This window comes from Hyperoodon ampullatus (genome assembly GCF_949752795.1).
Source record: "Hyperoodon ampullatus genome assembly, chromosome: 11".
NCBI lineage: Eukaryota > Metazoa > Chordata > Mammalia > Artiodactyla > Ziphiidae > Hyperoodon > Hyperoodon ampullatus.
This window is the reverse complement of record NC_136924.1, coordinates 68,492,776-68,510,315: the sequence shown is the minus strand read 5'-3', so window position 1 is coordinate 68,510,315 and position 17,540 is coordinate 68,492,776. Positions and strand designations below refer to the sequence as shown.

The 17,540-nt window shown below is 40.8% G+C and overlaps 1 pseudogene across 1 annotated transcript; it reads right to left on the bottom strand.

The window, feature by feature from the left end:
- Positions 1 to 439: 439 nt before the first annotated feature.
- Positions 440 to 1,227, bottom strand: LOC307060198 (large ribosomal subunit protein uL6-like; annotated as a pseudogene). The gene is made up of 2 exons: positions 707 to 1,227; positions 440 to 520 (listed from the first exon to the last, which is right to left on the bottom strand). The product of its transcript is annotated as a large ribosomal subunit protein uL6-like (transcript).
- Positions 1,228 to 17,540: the final 16,313 nt, after the last annotated feature.

The following is a 17,540-nucleotide window of genomic DNA, read 5'->3' as shown; positions in this document are numbered from 1 at the left end:
GGGGTTAATTGTAGTTCCTACTTCACAGGTGGTTGTGAGGATTAAATAAGAAAATATATGTAAAACACTTCCTGCCTACCTAGGACACAGTAAGTTTACTATAAATGGTGGTGGTTGTTTGGTTGTTACACATCTTTTTTTCTCTCCTTCACTCCCCAAGTTCTATCTCCAGTTTCTGGTAAGATATGCTTAGAAGTAGAAGACCCATAAGAAGTGTTTGTTTTAGTTCTAACATCACATTGATGGCTGATAATAAGAGTGAAAGATTGGTACCCTTGCCCTGAAGATGCTTTGTGCAGTGTTTGCTTTTTTTTTTAAAGAAAAAGTCCCAAATCAAAAGAGCTTTTATTGAATCTTTAATATATCACAAATGAGTCTGAAGAATCATCTGGTATCTTTCTGTTTCTGTAGCCAGACCACTCGGATCTTGTTCATCAGCCTACTGAACTGTTCCTTTTTCAGAAACATAGATACCATCCAAAAATTTTCTGATGTCCTTGTTTTTAACTGTTGTGGCTTGCTAAATCAAAGCAGCTGAATTTTTTTAAAACATCTTTATTGGAGTATAATTGCTTTACAATGTTGTTTTAGTTTCTGCCATACAACAAAGTGAATCAGCTATATGTATACATATATCCCCATATCCCCTCCCACTTGCGTCTCCCTCCCACCCTCCCTACCCCACCCCTCTAGGTGGTCACAAAACACTGAGCTGATCTCCCCGTGCAGTGCAGCAAGCAGCTGAGTTTGACACAAGTTCAATATCATTTCCTTCAAGAATCGACTCATCCTTCTGGCCTTGAGATACTGAACAAGCAACGCCTGGCCTCATCTGAACCCTGCGGATGTATTTTTCACCCCCAAAATTTCAGATTTCAACAAGAGAACCATTCTCCTGAATAGCAACGTTGATGAGGAAGTGAGCATACACAGACCTCATCTGTAACGGAAGCCCATTGTAACACCCTTGATCATGTTCTATACATGACTATAGATAGTGTAAACAGTTGCCAGTTCCTTTCTATTTCCCTACCATTTGTCAACCCGGAGCCTCTTCTTTTTCTTTCCAAGGGGACTGACTTCTACACTGATGTGATTGAAGTCCCATTGCAGGGTGCCTCTGGGGCCCTTCACAATAACTGTGTGTCCCTTCAGAGTAACGTGGACTTTTTTTTGAATGTCGACAATCTGATTGTTGAGAATGGTCTTCATTCTTGCAGCAGATGCAGCAAAGGGCTGCTGTGTTTTTAAATTGAATATTGCCTTTAGGTGGGTCAGGCACTTCTAAGTTCTCACAGTAATCCCTACACCCTGTCGTTCCCTGGGAGGAAATCAGCTTTCCACAAGCCTGCTCTACCTACACTCACTCATCTTTCCCTTGTGTACTCTGGGCCTATCACTGCCAGGCACCTTGGCTTCCACTGGCTTTTCCCCTGAGAACATCTTTTTTTATGGTAAAATATACATAGTATAAAATTTACCATTTAATCTGTTTTTAAGTGTACAATTCAGTGGTACTAAGTACATCCACAGTGTGGTGCAACCATCACCATTATCCATTTCCAGAAATTTTCCATTATCTGAAACAGAAACTCTGTCCCAGTTAAACAGTAACTCCCCATTCCACCCTCCACTCAGCCTCCAGTAACCACTGTTTGACTTTCTGTCTCTATGAATTTGCCTATTCTAAGTATACCTCATACAAGTGGAATTATACAGTGTTAATCCTTCTGTGTCTGGCTTCTTTCACTTAGCATAATCTTTTCAAGGTTGTGGCATGCGTCAGGATTTCATTCATTTTAATTGCTGAATAATATTCTATTTTATGGATATACCACATATTGTTTATCCATTCATCTATTGATGGACATTTAGGTTGTTCTGCTGAGAATATCTTGAAGCTCACGGTGCTGGCTCATCCAAGTTCCTCAATCTCAGACAAACTTCCCTTTTTTTTTCTTTTTTTGCGGTACGCGGGCCTCTCGCCGTTGTGGCCTCTCCCGCTGCGGAGCACAGGCTCCGGACGCGCAGGCTCAGCGGCCGTGGCTCACGGGCCCAGCCGCTCCGTGGCATGTGGGATCTTCCCGGACTGGGGCACGAACCCGTGTCCCCGGCATCGGCAGGCGGACCCTCAACTGCTGCGCCACCAGGGAAGGCCAAACGTCCCTTCTTGAAACTCCTTTGTACTCTTTGTCTGCCTCAAAGTCATATGCTGAGTGATGAAAATATTGGAGAAGGAGGTCGGGAAGGAGCAGAGGAAGGGGTCACAGACCGTGTAAACGTGATGGTCATAGACCTTTAATTTCTTTTTGCAAACAGATGTATGATTTTAAAAAATAATCTTAGTTAACAATTATAATGCTGTAGGTTTCACATGCTTTTTTTTTTGGTAGCTGATTTCATGTGTTTTTCAATGCGTTTTGACTGCTACAGATAGCTTTTTGTCTTTGTTGTTTGGAAAGTTGGTGGTAGGAGATACCCAGAGCCCCTCAAAGCTGTACTTATGCTGACTTGTGACACCTATTATTTTGTTTGGGATTTAACTTCTGAATCTGGGCGGGGGGGGTTGCATATCTCATGTCTTTGGCACTGTATATTAAGTTTCTCCAGGGAAGAGACCATTCTATGGTTTGGTGTATCCAGAGAAAAAAACATAAATTTCTTAAAGAACTTGATGCATACTTGGCACTCCTTAAATCATTTCCTTTTACTTTCTGTTTCCTTTAGCAACATCAACACAATATCATACAGCTAGTAGGCATGTTGTAGTTTACTATTTAACAGCTTGATTCATCTATGGAGTCTGGCTTTCCAGAGTGCCTGCTTTTTTATATAAAAATTGACACTAGAATATTTGAAATATTCATCTTCCCTCATAACCACCAACATTCTAATTAGAATACATTCAATACTGATCTTGAGCTATAATACAAAGTTATCCATTTATATCAGCACTGAGTATAGAAAAAAAATTTCAGGGGCAGAGGATGAAGTTTTTCCTTGCTTTCTCTGTGAGCTGTGCTAGTTTGCATCCCTGGTTTATATAGTAAAATATTTTAGTGCTTATTATAGCACCTTAACTCCCTGAGATTTACCAAGGACAAATGTGATCTTAATATTGTATTGTATTTCATTTCACAGGTTTGTTTCATAATCTCAATAGTTATTTCTATTTGCAATTCTGTTTCCTTTCTAAATGTGTTAATAAAATGCTTGCACTAGGATTGGCTTGATGCCAGAATTCAATATGGTCATTCTTCAAGTAAGTGATAAAACTCGTGACAGTGTAGCACTTGGAGATCTTTGGATGCATCCTAACTATACAAGTGGGGAAACTCTTAGTTCCTTATAGAGTTAAATTAAGGTCAGACCTGGTTTCCGACATGAAGTTCAGATGTATTGGCAGATCCCCATGCTTGCATTTATTATACTGTAATTTGGGGCTTAAAGAGTTATATCCAGTCCATCCCCAACATCTGGATAGTGTTTATAACGATCACATTTGATCCTAATGTAATTTTGTTGGGGAATTCACTAGAATTCCTCTGTTGGCTACATTACAACTGAACATGAGATCTGCTAAAATATTACCCCAAACTAGTGTATATCTACAGAGAATATAAATATAGATAGATTTCATCCCCCATCCAACCCCCCTGCCACTAAGGCATCATGATCATCTAGCAGGGCTTCCTTGTCTCCATTGATAAAAATGGGGGTGATGCTTTAACAGCAGCCAACATTCATCAAGGGTTTTGAACCTTGAAAAGCAGAGCAGGCACAAAAATCTTTCAAGGGTGATTATTGTACATGTGCAACCACAATGGCAGCATCATAGACTCAACAGACAGGGATGACATGAGCTTGTCGGTGATTTTTTCCTTTCATTTTCATTTTGATTTAGATGCAATTCCTTACTGTTAGGAAAACATCACTTGGAAATTAGAGCCAAAGGATTGGTTTTAACCACCATCCCCCACCAATGGAAGCCCCAAATGAATCAAGTTGAACCTTTTAAAGGCTATTAAGGGAGCCTTTAATTATGTGAGGAGGACACGGGGGAGGGCACAGGGGAAGTTTGGCAATGCAGTTTTAGGACCTCCCAGCCCTGCCAGCAGGGAGATTATTAGCATATTTCACGTAATTTGTGCACAGCCATATACTCTTCCCATGAAATAATTTTAACATTCAAAAAGAGGTAGATGAGAAAAGAAAAAGACAGATAGGGAAGGACAGAGACTGCAGCAGTCTTTAGAGAGGGAAAATTATTTCATTAAATCTAAATAGCATATGCTTTTCTGATGCATAGCATATGCAAGTCTATGCAAATTATTTAATAACAGTGCACTCAGTCATTTCCATTTCCTCCCTCGCTTGTGATGGGAATATTCCTTTTAATCAGATTAGATGACATCCTCTGCAAACTTTTGGGGGTTTCAACTTAATTTACCATGCTAAGTAGTTAGGGTAATTTGAAGTAAAGCAATCAGTGGGCTGAAATGAAGCCAAACCTCATTTCTGTCTTTGCGATGAGGAGCTGGCCGGCTGCGTGAGCCCCACAGGACTTCTTTCCCCTCCTCTCCTCGCCCTGCTCCCCAGCACCCGAGACCTCAGCAGAGTTACTAGTGGCCAGTTCCTTGTTTTGATGGCACCTAGTCAGATCTGTTTTGCATCCACAGAGCTTGCATACGATGCTGTATTCCATTGGTTCTCGATGACTGTCACAATTTATGGTGCTGCCTCAAGCAATGATGGAAAGATGAATTCACACTCCTTAAAAACTTTTTCACCTGGGGAGGTCATGGACCCCTGAAGGGGTCTTTAAAGTGATCTGAAGGGGCCCTGCAGATATTCCCAGTCTAGGGGTTCTGGAAAAAGGGAGCAACATTCAGTCCAGTACCATGCATGGGCAAGAAAATTCTTTGCAGGGAAGAATTCATGCGAACCCACACCTGAAGGTGACAGCCACTTATCAATGGTGCCTGTGCTGCATGAGTAGTGCCTTGGCAAAACTATGAAGCTTGTGTTGAACTGTTGCTCACAGTTGTGTGGGCTTTGTGTCTCACAATTCCAGGGGGTGCCATTGTCTTGTAGTCAATGGGAGAATCTGGGAGTTGTCCAGCAGATGGCAGTAAAGGGTCTTTTTTAATTTTTTAATTTTTTTTTTTTTTTTTGGCTGCTTTGGTTTTTCGTTGCTGTGCGCGGCGCGAGCAGGGACTACTCTTTGTTGCGGTGCGCGGGCTTCTCGTTGCGATGGCTTCTCTTGTTGCAGAGCACAGGCTCTAGGCACGGGCTTCAATAGTTGTGCCTCGCAGGTTCTAGAGCGCAGGCTCAGTAGTTGTGGCGCCCGGGCTTAGTTGCTCCGCGGCATGTGAGATCTTCCGGGACCAGGGCTTGAACCTGTGTCCCCTGCATTGGCAGGCGGATTCTTAACCACTGCGCCACCAGGGAAGCCCCCAGTAAAAGGTCTTAAGGATAAAATTACTTTTAAAATTGTATCAACTAGCAGTTTGAACTGGACCAGAGGCTGCTCGACCTTCCCTTTCACCAGTCCTCTGTTTTATGGATGGTGGTGTTTGGGTAAGGGAAAGATTTTAATTACTTAAACTAATTCCCTGCAAAGTGTTAGCAGATGAGGTTTAAGAATCATCTATGCCAAGGCTGCTAGGGATTTACTAGCCACTGGGGTATAAAAGAGAAATTTAATGGTGAAATTTCATGTACCAAGACAAGTAGTAAAAGTTCCTTTCCCTCTTTTTTCTTCAAATCCACCTTTCCCTCATGGTAATGCCTCAACTGGGATCTTGATTTTGAGGCACCAAGATTTGCTCCCTGTGGCATAGTGAGGCGTTTCTCCTTAAAGTCTTGTTTACAACCTTTGGATGTGGCAGAGATGGAAAAGAACAGGCTGTAATCAATTAACTCTTTAAAAATGATTAAGGACGTCATATAACCAAAGCAAGTCCCTTCCTACATTCAGGGAGGAATTCGGGCTTAGGGTTTTCTGAGTGCCTGCTGCGTTTTTCCATTCCTTGTTTTCGATAATCCCGAGGCAACCCTTAAAGTAGTTATCATCTCCCCCATGTCGCAGAGAAGAGAACTTCAGGGAAGTTAAGGGACCCACAGGAAGTCTCTCAGTTAGCATGTGTGTTCAGATCTTAACCTGGCTTACCCCAAAGCTCAACCTTGTGTCCGAAGAGCACTCTACCACATGACTACTAAAAAGGGGACTGAGGGAGACTTCTTTGTGATTCTTTTGCCTTTTTGTTGAATGGGTAAAACATATGCATGATAAATTCAGACACAGGAACAAATAGGTTTCTGTCCTTCCATTTCTCCTCCTCTGGCCACACTCCCTTTACCCACCACAGGCAAAGTTTCCTATGTGTCCTTTCAGGAAAAGTTTGTGCTTTTATAAACATATACATATATATTCTTCTTTCCCCTCATGTAAATGGTAGCACACTACACACAGTGTTGCATCTGTCTTTTTTCACTTAATGTATCCTGGAGGTGAGCTAAATAATTCTTAACAGCGGCTGAGTTGGGAATACTTTCCATTGTATGTTTGTGCCGTAATTTTATTTAGCTTAAATTGATTTATTTAACTGATGTATTCAATATTTATTTAACTGAGATTGATGAACCCAACAGAGATTATATTGTCGAATGACTATATTCCTGTCAATGTAGCCAGCCTTTAGAAATATCTTCATGAACAAATGTCTCAAAACTGGAATAAGCAGGGACTTCCCTGGTGGTCCAGTGGTTAAAACTTTGCCTTCCAATGGACAGGGTGCGGGTTCAATCTCTGGTCGGGGAGCTAGGATCCCACATGCCTTGCAGCCCAAAAACCAAAGCATAAAAGAGAAGCAATATTGTAACAAATTCAATAAAGACAAAAAACAAAAAAAAAACAAAAAAAAAACTGGGGCTTCCCTGGTGGCGCAGTGGTTGAGAGTCCGCCTGCCGATGCAGGGGACACGGGTTCGTGCCCCGGTCCAGGAAGATCCCACATGCCGCGGAGCGGCTGGGCCCGTGGGCCATGGCCGCTGGGCCTGCGCGTCCGGAGCCTGTGCTCCGCAGTGGGAGAGGCCACAGCAGTGAGAGGCCCGCGTAATGCAAAAAAAAAAAAAAAAACTGGAATAAGCATACGGCCTCCCAGAGTCACTTAATAGTAGGTACATTTTTGAAAAAAGTTATTTTGTGTTTTAAAAATATATTATCATTTCTAACATGTGCCTACACACATGTACACACACACACACACACACATACACAGACACCACCTGAACTAGAATGAAGAGTTACCTAAGAAAGATACTAAGGATGTTTAAGAAAAGTTAGCAGTGCTTACAGGATCCTTATGCCCCTTTTACGGTAATTGAACAATGAAACGTAGTCTTGATCTTTCTAAACCTCAACTCTCTTTCTTTGAAGTAGGATGAGATGCATCAGTAAGAAAAAAGTAGGAACAGATCAGCCTTCCAGGAGAGAAAGAGAAGGAAGTAATAATAAAAGAAGGAATTCTAAAATTTCTGAAGATAAAGAGGGAAATTCCTTTCTAATCCAATCTAACTTCAATCTCTTTGGATAGGAAGAATTCTTTCTGGGCTGAGGTGAATACTGGTTGGCTTTCTATGTTGACACTTTATTAAGATGAACTACAACTTTATTTTATTTATTTATTTATTTATTTATTTATTTATTTATTATTTTTGGCTGTGTTGGGTCTTCGTTTCTGTGCGAGGGCTTCCTCCAGTTGCAGCGAGCGACGGCCACTCCTCATCGCGGTGCACGGGCCTCTCACTATCGCAGCCTCTCGTTGCGGAGCACAGGCTCCAGACGCGCAGGCTCAGTAGTTGTGGCTCACGGACCCAGTTGCTCCGCGGCATGTGGGATCCTCCCAGACCAGGGCTCGAACCCGTGTCCCCTTCATCGGCAGGCAGACTCTCAACCACTGCGCCACCAGGGAAGCCTGAACTACAACTTTAAAAGTGCTTAAGAGTTCCCTAAAAGGTGGACTTTATCTCTCGTTAGCTTTGTGTGCTCCTCAGAAGTTACAGGGAGCTTGTTTAAAAGAGAGAGAGATAACACAGCAGTTATTTTCCCCATATCCATCTACATTTAAGGTCAGGCCCTGTTTAGGGATTTCCAGTATATCAGTGAAATATCTGTGATGATGAGACTTTCAAATATTCTACATAGTTTCATTTTTCCTCTATCTTAGTTTTTCTATTCAAATGACAAATCAACCAAGTTATCTGTTGAGTATTAATATTTATCCAATATTTCCAGTATGGTACTTTTATTTCCACATTTGTGCTATTAATCAAATTTTGCCCTATTTCCAGACACCCCTGTTTCTTTTTTTTTTTTTAACATCTTTATTGGAGTATAATTGCTTTACAGTGGTGTGTTAGTTTCTGCTTTATAACAAACTGAATCAGTTATACATATACATATGTTCCCATATCTCTTCCCTCTTGCATCTCCCTCCCACCCTCCCTATCCCACCCCTCTAGGTGGTCACAAAGCACCGAGCTGATCTCCCTGTGCTATGCGGCTGTTTCCCACTAGCAATCTATTTTATGTTTGGTAGTATATATATGTCCCTGCCACTCTCTTACTTTGTCCCAGCTTACCCTTCCCCCTTCCCATATCCTCAAGTCCATTCTCTAATAGGCCTGTATCTTTATTCCCATCTTGCCCCTAGGTTCTTCATGACCACTTTTTTTTTTTTTTTAGATTCCATATATATGTGTTAGCATACGGTATTTGCTTTTCTCTTCCTGACTTACTTCACTCTGTATGACAGTCTCTAGGTCCATCCACCTCACTACAAATAACTCAGTTTCGTTCCTTTTTATGGCTGAGTAATATTCCATTGTATATATGTGCCACATCTTCTTTATCCATTCATCTGTTGATGGACACTTTGGTTGCTTTCCTGTCCTGGCTATTGTAAATAGAGCTGCAATGAACATTTTGGTACATAACTCTTTTTGAATGATGGTTTTCTCAGGGTATATGCCCAGTAGTGGGATTGCTGGGTCGCATGGTAGTTCTATTTTTAGTTTTTTAAGGAATGTCCATACTGTTCTCCATAGTGGCTGTATCAGTTTACATTCCCACCAACAGTGCAAGAGGGTTCCCTTTTCTCCACACCCTCTCCAGCATTTATTGTTTGTAGATATTTTGGTGATGGCCATTCTGACTGGTGTGAGGTGATACCTCATTGTAGTTTTGATTTGCATTTCTCTAATGATTAGTGATGTTGAGCATCCTTTCATGTGTCTGTTGGCAATCTGTATATCTTCTCTGGAGAAATGTCTATTTAGGTCTTCTGCACATTTTTGGATTGGGTTGTTGTTTTTTTGATATTGAGCTGCATGAGCTGGTTGTAAATTTTGGAGATTAATCCTTTGTCAGTTGCTCCATTTGAAAATATTTTCTTCCATTCTGAGGGTTGTCTTTTCGTCTTTATGGTTTCCTTTGCTGTGCAAAAGTTTTAAGTTTCATTAGGTCCCATTTGCTTATTTTTATTTTTAGTTCCATTTCTCTAGGAGGTGGGTCAAAAAGGATCTTGCTGTAATTTATGTCATAGAGTGTTCTGCCTATGTTTTCCTCTAAGAGTTTGATGGTGTCTGGCCTTACTTTTAGGTCTTTAATCCATTTTGAGTTTACTTTTGTGTATGGTGTTAGGGAGTGTTCTAATTTCATTCTTTTACATGTAGCTGTCCAGTTTTCCCAGCACCACTTATTGAAGAGGCTGTCTTTTCTCCACTGTATATTCTTGCCTCCTTTATCAAAGATAAGGTGACCATATGTGCGTGGTTTATCTCTGGGCTTTCTACCCTGTTCCATTGATCTATATTTCTGTTTTTGTGCCAGTACCATACTGTCTTGATTACTGTAGCTTTGTAGTATAGTCTGAAGTCAGGGAGGCTGATTCCTCCAGCTCTGTTGTTCTTTCTCAAGATTGCTTTGGCTACTCGGGGTCTTTTGTGTTTCCATACAAATTGTGAAATTTTTTGTTCTAGTTCTGTGAAAAATGCCAGTGGTAGTTTGATAGGGATTGCATTGAATCTGTAGATTGCTTTGGGTAGTGGAGTCATTTTCACAATGTTTATTCTTCCAGTCCAAGAACATGGTATATCTCTCCATCTATTTGTATCATCTTTAATTTCTTTCATCAGTGTCTTATAATTTTCTGCATACTGGTCTTTTGTCTCCTTAGGTAGGTCTATTCCTAGATATTTTATTCTTTTTGTTGCAATGGTAAATGGGAGTGTTTTCTTGATTTCATCTTCAGATTTTTCATCATTAGTATACAGGAATGCCAGACATTTCTGTGCATTAATTTTGTATCCTGCTACTTTACCACAATCGTTGATTAGCTCTAGTAGTTTTCTGGTAGCATCTTTAGGATTCTCTATGTATAGTATCATGTCATCTGCAAACAGTGACAGCTTTACTTCTTCTTTTCCAATTTGGATTCCTTTTATTTCTTTTTCTTCTCTGATTTCTGTGGCTAAAACTTCCAAAATTATGTTGAATGAGAGTGGTGAGAGTGGGCAACCTTGTCTTGTTCCTGATCTTAGTGGAAATGGTTTCACTTTTTCACCATTGAGGATGATGTTGGTTGTGGTTTTGTCATATATGGCCTTTATTATGTTGAGGAAAGTTCCCTCTATGCCTACTTTCTGGAGCATTTTTATCATAATTGGGTGTTGAATTTTGTTGAAAGCTTTCTCTGCATCTATTGAGATGATCATATGGTTTTTCTCCTTCAATTTGTTAATATGGTGTATCACGTTGATTGATTTGTGTATATTGAAGAATCCTTGCATTCCTGGGATAAACCCCACGTGATCATGGTGTATGATCCTTTTAATGGGCTGTTGGATTCTGTTTGCTAGTATTTTGTTGAGGATTTTTGCATCTATGTTCATCAGTGATATTGGCCTGTAGTTTTCTTTCTTTGTGACATCTTTGTCTGGTTTTGATATCAGAGTGATGGTGGCCTCGTGGAATGAGTTTGGGAGTGTTCCTCCCTCTGTTATATTTCGGAAGAGTTTGAGAAGGATAGGTGTTAGCTCTTCTCCAAATGTTTGATAGAATTCGCCTGTGAAGTCATCTGGTCCTGGGCTTTTGTTTGATGGAAGATTTTTAATCACAGTTTCAATTTCAGTGCTTGTGATTGGTCTGTTCATATTTTCTATTTCTTACTGGTTCAGTCTTGGAAGGTTGTGCATTTCTAAGAATTTGTCCATTTCTTCCAGGTTGTTACTTCTCCTTTTTCATTTCTAATTCTATTGATTTGAGTCTTCTCCCTTTGTTTCTTGGTAAGTCTGGCTAATGGTTTATCAAGTTTGTTTATCTTCTCAAAGAACGAGCTTTTAGTTTTATTGATCTTTGCTATCGTTTCCTTCATTTCTTTTTCATTTATTTCTGATCTGATCTTTATGATTTCTTTCCTTCTGCTAAATTTAGGGTTTTTTTGTTCTTCTTTCTCTAATTGCTTTAGGTGTAAGGTTAGGTTGTTTATTTGAGATGTTTCTTGTTTCTTAAGGTAAGATTGTATTGCTATAAACTTCCCTCTTAGAACTGCTTTTGCTGCATCCCGTAGGTTTTGGGTCATCATGTTTTCATTGTCATTTGTTTCTAGGTATTTTTTGATTTCCTCTTTGATTTCTTCAGTGATCTCTTGGTTATTAATTAGTGTGTTGTTTAGCCTCCATGTGTTTGTATTTCTTACAGAATTTTTCCTGTAATTGATATCTAGTTTCATAGCATTGTGTTCAGAAAAGATACTTGATACAATTTCAATTTTCTTAAATTTACCAAGGCTTGATTTGTGACCCAAGATATGATCTATCCTGGAGAATGTTCCATGAGCACTTGAGAAGAAAGTGTATTCTGTTGTTTTTGGATGGAATGTCCTATAAATATCAATTAAGTCCATCTTGTTTAATGTATCATTTAAAGCTTGTGTTTCCTTATTTATTTTCATTTTGGATGATCTGTCCATTGGTGAAAGTGGGGTGTTAAAGTCCCCTACTATGATTGTTTTACTGTCGATTTCCCCTTTTATGGCTGTTAGTATTTGCTTTATGTATTGAGGTGCTCCTATGTTGGGTGCATAAATGTTTACAATTGTTATATCTTCTTCTTGGGTTGATCCCTTGATCATTATGTAGTGTCCTTCTCTGTCTCTTGTAGTAGTCTTTGTTTTAAAGTCTATTTTGTCTGATATGAGAATTGCTACTCCAGCTTTCTTTTGATTTCCATTTGCATGGAATATCTTTTTCCATCCCCTCACTTTCAGTCTGTATGTGTCTCTAGGTCTGAATTGGGTCTCTTGTAGACAGCATATATACACGTCTTGTTTTTGTATCCATTCAGCCAATCTGTGTCTTTTGGTTGGAGCATTTAATCCATTTACATTTAAGGTAATTATCGATATGTATGTTCCTATTACCATTTTCTTAATTGTTCTGGGTTTATTATTGTAGGTCTTTTCCTTCTCTTATGTTTCCTGCCTAGAGAAGTTCCTTTAGCATTTGTTGTAAAGCTGGTTTGGTGGTGCTGAATTCTCTTAGCTTTTGCTTGTCTGTAAAGGTTTTAATTTCTCTGTCAAATCTGAATGAGATCCTTGCTGGGTAGAGTAATCTTGGTTGTAGGTTTTTCTCCTTCATCACTTTAAATATGTCCTGCCAGTCTCTTCTGCCTTGAAGAGTTTCTGCTGAAAGATCAGCTGTTAACCTTATGGGGATTCCCTTATGTGTTATTTGTTGTTTTTCCCTTGCCGCTTTTACTATTTTTTCTTTGTATTTAATTTTTGATAGTTTGATTAATATGTGTCTTGGCGTGTTTATCCTTGGATTTATCCTGTATGAGACTCTCTGTGCTTCCTGGACTTGATTAACTCTTTCCTTACCCATATTAGGAAAGTTTTCAACTATAATCTCTTCACATATTTTCTCAGCCCTTTCTTTTTCTCTTCTTCTTCTGGAACCCCTATAATTCGAATGTTGGTGCGTTTAATGTTGTCCCAGAGGTCTCTGAGACTGTCCTCAATTCTTTTCATTCTTTTTTCTTTATTCTGCTCTACAGTAGTTATTTCCACTATTTTATCTTCCAGGTCACTTATCTGTTCTTCTGCCTCAGTTATTCTGCTATTGGTCCCTTCTAGCGAATTTTTAAGTTCATTTATTGTGTTGTTCATCACTGTTTGTTTGCTCTTTAGTTCTTCTAGGTCCTTGTTAAACTTTTCTTGTATTTTCTCCATTCTATTTCCAAGATTTTGGATCATCTTTACTATCATTATTCTGAATTCTGTTTCAGGTAGACTGCCTATTTCCTCTTCATTTGTTAGGTGGTGGGTTTTTGCCTTGTTCCTTGATCTGCTCTGTGTTTCTCTGTCTTCTCATTTTGCTTAACTTACTGTGTTTGGGGTCTCCTTTTCGCAGGCTGCAGGTTCGTAGTTCCAGTTGTTTTTGGTGTCGGTCCCCAGTGGTTAAGGTTGGTTCAGTGGGTTGTGTAGGCTTCCTGGTGGAGGAGACTAGTGCCTGTGTTCTGGTGGATGAGGCTGGACCTTGTCTTTCTGTTGAGCAGTTCCACATCTCAGGCACCCCTGTTTCTACTGTAAGCAGTTGTTTGATCTGCAAGCCCAGGGGTCCTGCAGCACCAACTGTCTTCCCTGCTCCCCTGCCATCCCACCACCGTGCCCTACAGTAACTCACACCACGTCCCATTCCGTCTCTCTGCTCACCTCCTTCCCCCTCATCTAAAGGGTGTGCCATAAGCGTCTGGAAAGGCGGAGGCCTCTTGCATTTGCTGGTTGCAAAGGACCTCAGAATTAACGACGACACTAAAGTGTAGGGACACCTCCACTTCGCTTAAAGCAGAAGCTGTCAGAATGGAGGGACTACGTGTGATGCAATGAACAGATGGTGTGAGCTAGATTGTGTAGGATCATGAAGTTTGAGATTTGGAACAAACCTTAGAGGTCACCTAGTCTAGAGGTTCCTGAGCCTGGCCATGATCATCAACTGAGAAATACACACACACACACACACACACACACACACCTGTGCAAGAAATGTCACATCACCTATCTAAATCACACAAAAGCAGTTCTGACTAAGGCAGGGGGACTCCCCATCTCTTTGGGTTGTATAAGTGTTCCCGGGGACTTCTGTGTCATTTTGATAGTCAGCTATTGCTTCAGTGATGTTTACCACAAGCTCAGTGGCTTGTAACAGTAAATTTCTTTCCTATGCTCACAGGTCTGTAAGTTAGATGGGGCAGATATGCTTGGGCTGTAGGTTGGGTTCAGGTGTGCTCCACGAGTCTTTCATTTTCCTTCAGCCAGGAGCCACCCAGAACATGTTCTTCTCATGGAAAATTCCAGGAATGCAAGAGATAGAACAAACCATGCAAGTCCACTTCAAGCTTTTGCTTCATTCACACCCACCGGAAGTAAGTCATGTACCCAAGCCCAGTGGAGGTGGGCGGGAACTACAAAGCTACATGACAAACGGTATGGATGTATAGTCCTATGACGGGTGAGTGAAGAACTGGACCAATAATCCTTATCTTCATCTGGCTTCCAAGACATCTTACTCATGATTTTCTGCTTGCCTCACTGGATAGTCCTTCTAAGTTTCTTTTGTGAATCCTTCTCTCTCCAAGCATTCAGCATTAGATTCCCAGGGCTCATTCCTTTGCATTCTTCTCTATTTGCTTGTATTCCCTTTCCATCACATTGTAGACTCAGGACAATACCAAGGACACACACACTTTCATCTCTAGCCATTTCTGAGCTCCAGATGCATATATCCTCTTGGATGCCTAACAGACATCTCAAACCCAGTAGGTCCTTTCTAAAACTGCTCTGCCTATAGCCTTCTCTCTTTCAGGGACTGGAAAACCCATCTTCCAATCTTTCAGGTCGATAGCTTCGGAGTCATCAGAGTCTTCTCTTTCTCTCATGTCCTTATCCAATATCTAAGCAAATTCAATTGGTTCTACCGTCAAAAGAGACCCAGAATCTTGCCACTTCTTACCACTCTCACAAATTAACCTTTTTGTCTGAGCCACAGTCATCTCTCACCTGGACCACTAAGATGGCCTCCTAACAGGTCTCCCTGCTCCTACTTTTGCCACCTACAGTCTGTTTGGAGTAATGCTTTTGAATTGTAAATCACATCAAGTTACTCTTCTGCTCAAAACCCCCATTTCACCCAAACTAAAAGCCCAAATCCGGGCTTCCCTGGTGGCGCAGTGGTTGAGAGTCTGCCTGCCGATGCAGGGGACACGGGTTCGTGCCCCGGTCCGGGAAGATCCCACATGTCGCGGAGCAGCTGGGTCCGTGAGCCATGGCCGCTGAGCCTGCGTGTCCGGAGCCTGTTCTCTGCAACGGGAGAGGCCACAACAGTGAGAGGCCCGCGTATCGCAAAAAAAAAAAAAAAAGCCCAAATCCTTGCGATGACCTACAACACTGTACATCATCTGTCCTCAGCCCTTACTTCTCTGACAATCATCCCCTGCCATTCTCTTTCTCACTCTCCTCTCCCCAGTGTAGCTTCCTTGAATGCATGAAGCATACCCCTGTCTTAGTGACTTGGCTTTCTCTTTCTTAAATTATCTTCCTCCAGATATCTGCTTCTCTCAGACATCTGCTCCAAATAGCTCCCTCACCTCTATCCAGTCTTGGCTCAGATGTTACCTTCCCAGTGGAGCGACTCTGGCCAATAGATTTAATACCAAACCTGATACCTCTCCCCGATCCTAATCCAGTACCCCTTATTCCCCTTAATTTGCTCAACTTTTTCCATAACACCTATCATCTTCTAACAGTATATCATTTACTAATTTATTATGCTTATTGTTTATTGTAGGACAATTTGTAGGACAGATGGAGGTAAGATGTCTTGAGGAAGGGACATCTTTTTTGTAGTCACACAGTGTTCTGTATTTGCTAGTAGTAGCCTTCACTTGGTGTAAATTCATACATTACTTACAGAATCCACTTCTTTTTCTCATTAGCCCATGATAATAAAAGTAGGACTCTTTGGTGTCTAAGCAGTTGTAAACACTATTGTAAATGTGGACTCTGGAATTTCAAAAACAATTGCAAACCTAGGCACTGAAGTTACTCAATTAAATATGATCATGATGATAAGATTACATTAATTTTAATTAACTAATTAATTAATTTTACATTAATTTAAATGAAAACACAAAAATTACTCTGGAAAACTCTCTGGATCTCCCAGAATACACTTATGGACCCCGATTTTGGAAGCACTGCCTTATGGAATGATAATTCCCAAGCAGATTTTAAGGTCACCCAAAGTGAAGCACTGAGCTTGAAACTTCTGGGATGTTTCTGACACTGTTACTTGTTCACCTGGTAAAACAAAGCATAAGTCATGCTCTTCTTTCCAACCCTCTCCCCCAATAGCGCAAATTCAAAGTATTAAGTAAGCAGGTTGAAAAGAAAAAGGAACAAATATTTATAGATGTCTGGTGTTTTGCATGTACCATCTCACTCATGGTCCAATGAAACTATTGATTTATTTCTCACTTTTACAAAAAGCAAACTCAGGGAAGTTCGCTGACTTGCCTAAGGTCACATAGAAAGTGGTTGAAATTTTTTTTTTTTTTTTTTTTGGCTGTGTTGGGTCTTCGTTTCTGTGCGAGGGCTTTCTCCAGTTGCGGTGAGCGGGGGCAACTCTTCATCGCGGTGCGCGGGCCTCTCACTGTCGCAGCCCTCTCTTGTTGCGGAGCACAGGCTCCAGCTGCTGAGCTGTGGCGCACAGGCTCAGCTGCTCCGCGGCATGTGGGATCCTCCCAAACCAGGGCTCGAACCCATGTCCCCTGCACTGGCAGGCAGATTCTCAACCATTGCGCCAGCAGGGAAGCCCCTGGTTGAATTTTTTTAAAAATATTTTTTATTTGATAGAATTCAAACTTCAAGTTGCAAGAAAGGTAAAAAGAAATATATATTCTTCACCCAGAGACCCCATTTAAATTTTGCCAGTTTTCCCAGTGACACCTTAAAGAATCTAATCCAAGGTCACATATTGCACTCTGTTGTGTTTTCATCAGTCTCTTTATTCTGGATCATGTCTTCAGTCTTTTCATGACATTGACATTTTTGAAAATTATACACCTGTCATTCTGTAGACTGTCCCTCTATTTGTGTTTTTCTGATGTTTTCTCATGATTAGACCCCAGGATGAATTTTTGGCTATGATATCATGGATGCTGTGTTTTCTTTATTGTATCTTATTGAGAGGCATGTAGTGTCTGTCCTGTGACTGGTGGTATTAACTTTGACTTCTTTTTTTTTTTTTTTAGAAGATGTTGGGGGTAGGAGTTTATTAATTAATTAATTTATTTTTGCTGTGTTGGGTCTTCGTTTCTGTGCGAGGGCTTTCTCTAGTTCTGGCAAGTGGGGGCCACTCTTCATCGCAGTGCGCGGGCCTCTCACTATCGTGGCCTCTCTTGTTGCAGAGCACAGGCTC